The sequence below is a fragment of the Sorex araneus genome, chromosome 2, assembly GCF_027595985.1.
Source record: "Sorex araneus isolate mSorAra2 chromosome 2, mSorAra2.pri, whole genome shotgun sequence".
In the NCBI taxonomy this organism is placed as follows: Eukaryota; Metazoa; Chordata; class Mammalia; order Eulipotyphla; family Soricidae; genus Sorex; species Sorex araneus.
In genome coordinates this window covers 113,959,516-113,969,048 of record NC_073303.1, presented here as the reverse complement: position 1 = coordinate 113,969,048, position 9,533 = coordinate 113,959,516, and the positions used below count along the sequence as shown (strand labels likewise).

Below are 9,533 nucleotides of genomic sequence, written 5' to 3'. Positions count from 1 at the left end.
CCATTGGTCTGCCGCTCTGCCTTTGTTCCAGTACCAAGCTGTTTTAATGACTGCTGCTTTGTAGTAGAGTTGGAAGTTGGGGAGGTTGGTTCCTCCCATTTTCATTTTCCCAAGAATTGCTTTAGCTATTCGTGGGGACTTATTGTTCCATATGAATTTCAGGAGCGCTTGCTCCATTTCTTTGAAGAATGACAAGGGTATCCCTATAGGGATCCCATTGAATTTGTACAATGCTTTGGGGAGAATTGCCATTTTGACAATATTAATTCTAAAAATCCATGAGCAGGGGATATTTTTCCATTTCCTCGTGTCTTCTTTTATTTGCTGAAGTAGCGTTTTGTAGTTTTCATTATACAAGTCTTTTACCTCCTTATTTAAGCTGATTCCAAGGTATTTGATTTTTTGAGGCACAATTGTGAACGGGATAGCTTTTATCATGTCACTTTCTTCTCTCTCACTATTTGCATATAAGAAAGCCATGGACTTTTGGGTATTGATTTTATAGCCTGCAACTTTACTATACGAGTCTATTCTTTCTAGGAGTTTCTTGGTAGAGGTTCTTAGAAGAGGACCAACAAAAGGAGCCCAAACCAGGCAGAAGGAAAGAGATAATAAAACTTAGAGCAGAAATTAACGACATGGAAACCCAAAAGACAATTTGAAAGATCAATGAAACCAAGAGCTGTTTCTTTGAGAAAATAAATAAGATTGATAAACCACTAACAGGACTCACAAAGAAAGACAGGGAGAGCACACTTATAAGTCGAATCAGAAATGAAAAGCGGGACATCACAACAGAAACCAATGAAATTCAAAAGATCATCAGAGACTACTTTGAAAATCTGTATGCCACGAAACAAGAGAACCTAGAAGAAATGGATAAATTCCTGGATTCCTATAATCTCCCAAGGCTGAACCAAGAAGACCTGGAGTTCCTGAATAGTCCTATTAACATCAAGGAAATTGAAACGGTAATCAAAAGTCTTCCCAAAAACAAAAGCCCAGGCCCAGACGGATTCACTAGCGAATTCTTCCAAACATTTAAAGAGGAACTATTACCAGTTCTTCTCAAGCTTTTCCAGGAAATTGAAGAAACAGAAACCCTTCCAAACAGTTTCTATGAGGTTCATATCTCCCTAATACCAAAAGCAAACAAGGACACCACAAAAAAAGAAAACTACAGGCCAATATCCCTGATGAACACAGATGCGAAGATTCTCAACAAAATATTAGCAAACAGAATTCAACAACTCATCAAAAAGATCATACACCACGACGAAGTGGGATTCATCCCAGGGATGCAAGGATGGTTTAACATTCGGAAATCAATCAACATAATCCATCATATCAACAAAAGAAAAGATAAAAATCATAGAATCATATCAATAGATGCAGAGAAAGCATTTGACAAGATCCAGCACCCCGTTATGATGAAAACTCTCCCCAAAATGGGTATTGAAGGGACCTTCCTCAATATAGTCAAAGCCATCTACCACAAGCCTACGGCAAGCATCATCCTCAATGGGGAAAAACTAAGACCCTTCCCTCTGAGAACAGGGACAAGACAAGGATGCCCACTCTCTCCTCTTCTGTTCAATATAGTACTGGAAGTACTTGCAATAGCGATTAGGCAAGAAAAAGATATTAAGGGCATTCAGGTAGGAAAGGAAAAAATCAAGCTCTCACTATTCCCTGATGATATGATATTATACTTAGAAATCATCACCATTTTTAAATGAGTGTTCTTTTCCCCAAAATACCAGCTATCAGTAATTGTTACCATTTCTTTTTTTTTTTAAATTTTATTGAATCACCATGTGGAAGGTTACATAGTTCTCAGGATTATGTCAGTTATACAATACTCAAACACCCTTCCCTTCACCTGTGCCCATCTTCCATCACCAACCCCCCTAGTATACCTGCCGCCCCCTCCCACCTCCCAGTCCCCACCCTTGTAAGTGATAAGTTTCACTTCGTTTACACTTTATCTCGATTGCATTCCATGTTTCAACACACAACTCACTACTGTTGCTGGGGTTTCTCCCCCAAAAGTAAAAGACAGTCCTATTGCCAAAGAAGCATTTGATAGTTCTCCATTGCTAAGAATATAGAGATATTAAGTCCCTCTATTTGTTACATAACTTTTCTTTTTCCCCCCTTGCCCCGCGCCACCGTTCACGCCTGTTTAGTAATCGCCACGCTGCCTGACAAAGGGAAAAAAAAACGAAAAAGATGGTTATTTCCCGTCATCAGCCGGTGTGGGGCTCTGGCTTAGTTGATAGTCTAGTAGAGTGTCAGCAAGCAGTTTCTGGAACCAAAGGTATTGCGCTGGTATAGGCTCCGGCTCGAGATTCCACCAGTGTCCCGCTGTGCCATGTACATAATTTTTCCCCTTATATCCCATTCCCACGCCACCAGGTCTGTTTGTTTAATGGACATCACACTATGGTTGACACCACGCCGCGTTTCTTCCTGAGAAAGAAGGATATTTCTTCTCAGCCGGCATGGGGATATAGCTTAGTTCAGTCTAGAGAGATGGCTACCACTTTGATTGCCTTCAATATTTCAGCAAAAGACTTACTATTCTTGTTAGGATCTGCCACAAAAGTCCGACCCGTTAAAAAGGAACCATTACATATTGCTGATGCTAAGATGACATTAGGTCGAGTGGCCGCTGCCGCGGTTGCGTGGTTTTGGGTTTCTGTATAAAGCCCAGGGAAAGTACAACCAGAAATAACATCACAACAAACTTTTACCCTTTTATGGTGCTCATAAGATGGAGAAACCTAGAGAGAGGCTCGGCGTCTCCATTTTGCGCTCAGAAAGCCGTGGACCCTGCGCTGTGCTCAGGAGGAAGGGATTGAGAGAGAGAGGTTAAAAGAATTGGGGAATGCCTGGTTTCCACTGTCGCAGCCCACTGTGGGGTCTCCGATCCCGTGCCGGAATTAGTTCAGTGGGCTGCTTGGAGTCCAAGGGCACTCTTTTGGGCTCTTCCATCATGCTCGATCCGCAGCAGGGCCAAAAGGGACGCACACGTGGGGGAGGTGGGGTTAAGTATATATCTGCGGTGGGCGGAGGTCACCGCCCCCGCCCCCCTGGGGTCCCCCTCGCGTTCTGTTTCAGCTGGCTCGGCGTCTCCATTTTGCGCTCAGAAAGCCATGGACTCTGTGCTGTGCTCAGGAGGAAGGGGTTGAGAGAGAGAGTTTAAAAGAATTGGGGAATGCCCGGTTTCCACTGTCACAGCCCACTGTGGGGTCTCCGATCCCATGCCGGAATTAGTTCAGTGGGCTGCTTGGAGTCCAAGGGCGCTCTTTTGGGCTCTTCCATCATGCTCGATCTGTGGCAGGGTCCAAAGGGCACCATTTCTTTTTAATTTATTTATTTGTTTATATATTTTTTTTCTTTTGGGGTCATATCCAGAAGTGTTCAAGGGTTTCTCCTGGCTCAGCTCTCAGAAATTACGCCTGGTGGGGCTTGCTGGAAATTGGAACCCAGATCAACCACATGCAAGACAAACACCCTACCTGCTGTACTATCACTCTGACCTTCCAGTATTGGCATATGAACTTTTCACTGAGTGTAAGGTGAGATTTTTTGGATTATATTACTGATAATTAGCATTAATGAATATTATTATTTTATATATCAATTTTACATTTTCATGTCTTTTTTTATGACATTTCGTTTTATAGTATGTCCACCCATTTTAATGATTTTTTAAACTACTTTAAATAACTCATGAAATTAAACATCAAAACTTTATATATATATATATTTCTAGTCAGTGGCTGTATTAACATATGAATATAAAATATAAACAGAATCCCTATTTGCAGAAATTCAACATAAAACTAGAATATATAGATATAGATGTTGATATAGATCTATATATTAGAGTTTGTCTATATCTTTTTTTTATATTTGTATCAGTTCTGCTATCTCAACTGATTTCTTTGTGTTAATTTTCTTTTCTGTGAATAGTGGTTGACAATTACTGTTATCAATCAGCAGTAATTGATACTGTTTATCAATTACTCCTGGTTACAATTTCCAGGGGTAATTGATGAGCAGTATCTTTGGAGAATTTTTTCATACAGAGGAAGAGTTACTTTCTTCTAAGGGCTTCACTGGTGAGCTGTAAGTCTCTAGTAACGCTACTTATGTGCAGTAATTTTAAAATTACAAGGATCAGCTTTGTGTGGATGCAGCTCTCTAAATACTTAGATAAGATACGTTGGTTTGGCTACTCCTTTCTCCTCGAAGATGCTGCGGAGTAAACATCGTCGAGGTTTTCTCATGCCTAAGTCCCCCAAAGGTCCCAAGCAGCTGCGGAAGCTCTTCATCGGAGGGTTGAGCTTTGAAAAGACCGATGAAAACCTGGGAGACCATTTTGAGCAACGGGGCACGCGCTGGACTGTGTGGTCATGAGAGATTCCAACACCAAGCGCTCCCGAGGCTTTGGGTTCATCACCTAGGCCACATGGAGGAGGTGGCTGCAGCCATAAATGCAGGACCACACAAGGTGGACGGAAGAGTTGTGGAACCAAAGAGGGCTGTTTCCAGAGAAGACTTTCAAAGACCTGGCCCCCACTTAACTGTGAGAAAAGAATTTTGTCGGTGACACTAAAGAAGACATGGAAGAATATTGTGGATCATGGCAACAGGCGCCAGAGCAGAACCCCTACCCCCAAGAATTGTCATCTAATTGCATTCATAACTGCAGCATCCAGCCCTAATTGGGACTGGGCAGGGTCAAAGCAAAGTTGGAGAGGAGATAGGTGGTGCTAAACTTTATGTGATTGGACCATCCTCTTAAACCAAGATTCTCTATGAGATATGTGTGTATTTGGCAATAAAGTGAGTGGCCATCAGCTGTCTCCTGGAGTGATTTCTCTGTGCACCTGTCATGCTTCACCCCGCATCTGCCCCGACCCAGTGCACAACGTGTCTGAGCACATTGGGGAAAACCGATTCCCCAACAGAACATCACCTGAGAGATTATTTTGAACAGTATGGGAAAATTGAGGTGATTTAAATCATGACTGACCGAGGTAGTGGCAAGAAGATAGGCTTTCCTTTTGTGACACTCAATGACTATGATTCTGTGGACAAGATTGTCATTCAGAAGTGCCATACTGTCAATGGCTACAACTGTGAAGTAAGGAAAGCCCTGTCTGAACAAGAGATGGCCAGTGCTTCATCCAGCCCAAGAGGCTGAAGTGGCTCTGGAAACTTTGGTGGTGGTCACAGAAGTGGTTTTGGTGGGAATGACAAATTTGGCCAACGAGGAAACTTCAGGGGGCGAGGTGGATGTGCTGGCAGCAGAGGTGGTGGTGGATGTGGTGGCAGTGGGGATAGCTAGAATAGATTTGGAAATTATAGAAGCAATTTTGGAGGTGGTGGAAGTTATGAAGATTTTGGAAACTGCAACAGTTAGTCTTCGAATTTTGATCCATGGAGAGAGGAAAGTTTGGAGGCCGAAGCTTGAGCCCCTGGTGGTGGGGTCCAATACTTCACTAAACCATGAAACCAAGGTGGTTATGGTGGTTCCATCAAGAGCAGTGGCTATGGCAGTGGCAGAAGATTTTGCTAGGAAACAAAGCTTGGCAGGGGAGGGAAGCCAGAGAATTGACAAGGAAGCTACAGGTTTTGTGAACTCAGGCAACCACAGTGGTGGCCTGGGTCTAGCTGCTAAAAAGAAGACACATTTTAAACAATACTCTTGTATATGGACAAACACTTGAGAATTGTATTTGTGATTAATTATATCACTGTTATCATTGTATCACTTTCATCCCATTGCTCATGATTTGCTTGAGGGGGCACCAGTAACACTCCAAGTGAGACTTGTTACTGTTTATGGCATATGGAATATGACACCCATGGGTAGCTTGCCAGACTCTGCCATGTGGGCGAGATACTCTTGGTAGCTTGCCGAGCTCTCCAAGAAGGATGGGAGAATCAACCTGGGTTGGCTATGTGCAAGGAAAATGCCCTACCCGCTCCAGCCAGACTAATTGTAAAATAGGTTATTTTAATTTCTGTTCTGTGGAAAGTGTAAAGCATTCCAACAAAGGGTTTTAATGTAGATTTTTTAATTTTGCATCCATGCTATTGATTGCTAAATGTAATAGTCTGATCACAATGCTGAATAAATGTGTCTTCTTCTTCTTCTTCTTCTTCTTCTTCTTTTTCTTCTTCTTCTTCTTCTTCTTCTTCTTCTTCTTCTTCTTCTTCTTCTTCTTCTTCTTCTTCTTCTTTCTTCTTCTTCTTCTTCTTCTTCTTCTTCTTCTTCTTCTTCTTCTTCTTCTTCTTCTTCCTTCTTCTTCTTCTTCTTCTTCTTCCTTCTTCTTCTTCCTCTTCTTCTTCTTCTTCTTCTTCTTCTTCTTCCTTCTTCCTCTTCTTCTTCTTCTTCTTCTTCTTCTTTCTTCTTCTTTCTTCTTCTTCCTCCTCTTCTTCTTCTTTCTTCTTCTTCCTCCTCTTCTTCTTCCTCTTTTTCTTCCTCTTCCTCTTCTTCTTCTTCTTTTTTCCTCTTCTTCCTGCGTAAAGTTAGTCTACTCTGGAGCCATCTTGGTAAACTTAACCCAACGTCTGAAGTTATAATTCTTCAGGGTGACGCCAGGTTCCGTTTGAAATTTATTTATATCCTGCTTGGACAGAGAAGCCATTGTCTTCAGAAATGTTGGTGTAGTTGAACTAATGGTTACTGTGTTGTGACCCTGGCATTCAACATCAAAAGGGTCATCCAAGCAGAGTCAATGAAGTTTATTGGATTATTAATGATTGTTGGCACTCCTATGGGATATAACAAAACTGAATATGGTACCGGATAAAATTATGGATGGGAATGAAGCTTGTGTTCCATCCATTATCACATATAATCAATAAACAATTTAATATACTCTTGAAAAAATAAAATAAAATAAATACTTAGATAAGGAAATTGTTAGAACCTCAAACTTCTACTCTGAAAATATGTGCATACCATTCTATCGAAGAGTCTTTGATTTTATTTGTTGAATTGGAGTCTGGGAGTTTCTGATGCCTGTGCTAAGGAGACCAGGAACCCAAGCAAAGGTTTTCTGCTCACAAGGTCAGCAATGCAATGCAGGGATCCAAAGTTGTAGAGCTACTGGGGCCCTTCAGGGCCAGAACTTATCTTTGTCACCCCAGTGGTTACTGGTGGCCTTAGGGCTGCACCCAGTATTGATTGCTTGGGGGATCATATGATCCAGGAATGAAACCCAGCTCAATTGCATAATAGCATGTGCCCTAAAGGCTGTCACGTCTACCAGCCCTGCAGTGTGACAAGGTCCTTGCATGGTGGAAGCACATTCAAGGAATGCTTCTTTCTGGAATTAGACAACATCTTGTCCCCCCTCCCCTGCCAATTCTCAGAATCAGTATACCCATAATGTGTGTGTTGTGCTTAATCTGTATGTTTAGTCTCAGGAGTTCTAGGAGAATAATGACTAGAGATTCAGCTCACATAAAACATGCAGCAAGAGATAACCAGCTGGGTTAATAAGGAAATTTATACACATTTTACAGAAATGTGAACTAACAGATACATAGAAACCCCCAAATATACTAAGCAATTTAAATCTAAAAGATAAAAAACAGGAAAAGCCCTACATGGGTCCAGAGTTAGGATAAGTGCTGTACACACCATGAGGATTAAATATGGACCTGCTTATATGCTTAGTAACAAAATATGGTGCCCACCCAGAGGAAAAGTACAAACAACCCCTGACAAGCTACAATCCTTAACCAGGGCATACGGCTCAGGGAAATAGGTATGTTGAAATAAATGGAAAGCATAGAAAATATGACACATTGAAACTTTGAAAAGAATAAGGTGCAGTAGGCCATTGTGGTGTTTGTTAAATATAAATATAAATAAACATAAATAATCTTTTTTTTTCTTTTTTGGGTCACACCCACCGATGCTCAGGGGTTACTCCTGGCTTTGCACTCAGGAATTACTCCTGACGGTGCTTAGGGGACCATATGGGATGCCGGGGATCGAACCCGGGTCGGCCGCATGCAAGGCAAACGCCCTACCCGCTGTGCTATCGCTCCGGCCCAAACATAAATAATCTTATAAAGCAGATTAGATTCTGGAATACTTGGTGGGGAAAGAGCTAGTTACAGTTTAATAAGAAAAAATGAAGGATCCCCATATCCTATTAGCCTGAACTGACCTAATAATAGACCCTAGGATTTGGAAAAGCAAGAGTTAATGAAGTCATGATCAGATATGATGAAAGTATTGTACTAAACTGATGCAGTTCATGAGCTGTAAGTTTTGAACCTTGCATATTGTACTTGTGACGTTTGTATTTTTAAAATACTGTATGGCCACAACTGTTGGGGCCAAGTTCGGGATGATGATTAAATGAGATGGAAAGCTTCATGTCTAATTTCCTGTCGTAATGGAGCCATAAGTTAGACGCATATCAAGAAAATGGACATGTAAATATGGACAAAAAATTGAATAAAATTGAATAAGGTCCCCAGACCTCCTTCAACATTTGAGAGAGAGTGTTCATGTCCTGCCGCTGACTGCACCAGCCCACCCCCAGGGGCCCTGAACCTTTGCTGAAGACAGTCTGTGGCAAAAGGCTGTATTATCTTCCAGCCCCCGAAGATTTTTAAATTTAATTCTATAAAACTTCCATTCCTTATGCCATGACATACTTAATATGAAATGTTTGTCTACTACCAGAGTGCAATATTTAGTATTTAAGTGTAAAGATAAAGTATGTGCAAGTTTTAAGATTACGATTTTATATGGATCATTATTTTTATATGTGTTCAATTTGTAGTTATGATATCATTGTCTTATGCTTCTCCTCTCAAAGGACTTTATGAACTTTATGTACTATGTCCTTTGTAGATAAATTTAGTTATGCTTATACTAACTAAAAATGATACATTTAAAATCTATAGTTAAATATCATATGTCATAGATAAGCTACAAAACTTTGGAGTTAGTCTTGAAAGTCAAAAAGTTTCTTTTAATAATTAAGCAAAGCAAGTGGGCACAAATAAAAACTGTCTTAAATGGACTTGAATCTATAGCCAGCCTGTATATGTTCTTCAACTCTGTCCTTTCTGGTTTCACAGTAAAGACAATGTATAAAAACCCAGGATTGGGGTTGAAATGGTTGTATAGTCAGTAAAGCACTTATTTTACACCCAGTCCACATGGAGTTTGGCCCTTGTCATTGCATAGGATGCCCCAAGCACCTCTAGGAGTGATCCCTGGGTATACAGCCAGGAGAAAATACTGAGAAAAACAAGATAAAGTCCCTCTCCCCCCAAAAAAACTAAGTAAAAACCCAGTACTGACAATATTAATAGATACAGAAACATAATATTCTTGGATTACTATATTTATATCTGCATACATAATAATATTTAATAACTATATATTATGTCATGCTGTTAGTTAGGTACTCACCATTAAACAAGATAGGGTGCCTCTTTTAATGGAATACTTAACTAATACAGAAGGAAAAACAGGTAGA

At 40.7% G+C, this 9,533-nt stretch overlaps 1 pseudogene; it reads left to right on the top strand.

Moving 5' to 3' along the window:
- Positions 1–4,263: 4,263 nt before the first annotated feature.
- Positions 4,264–5,362, top strand: LOC101549457 (heterogeneous nuclear ribonucleoprotein A1-like; annotated as a pseudogene).
- Positions 5,363–9,533: the final 4,171 nt, after the last annotated feature.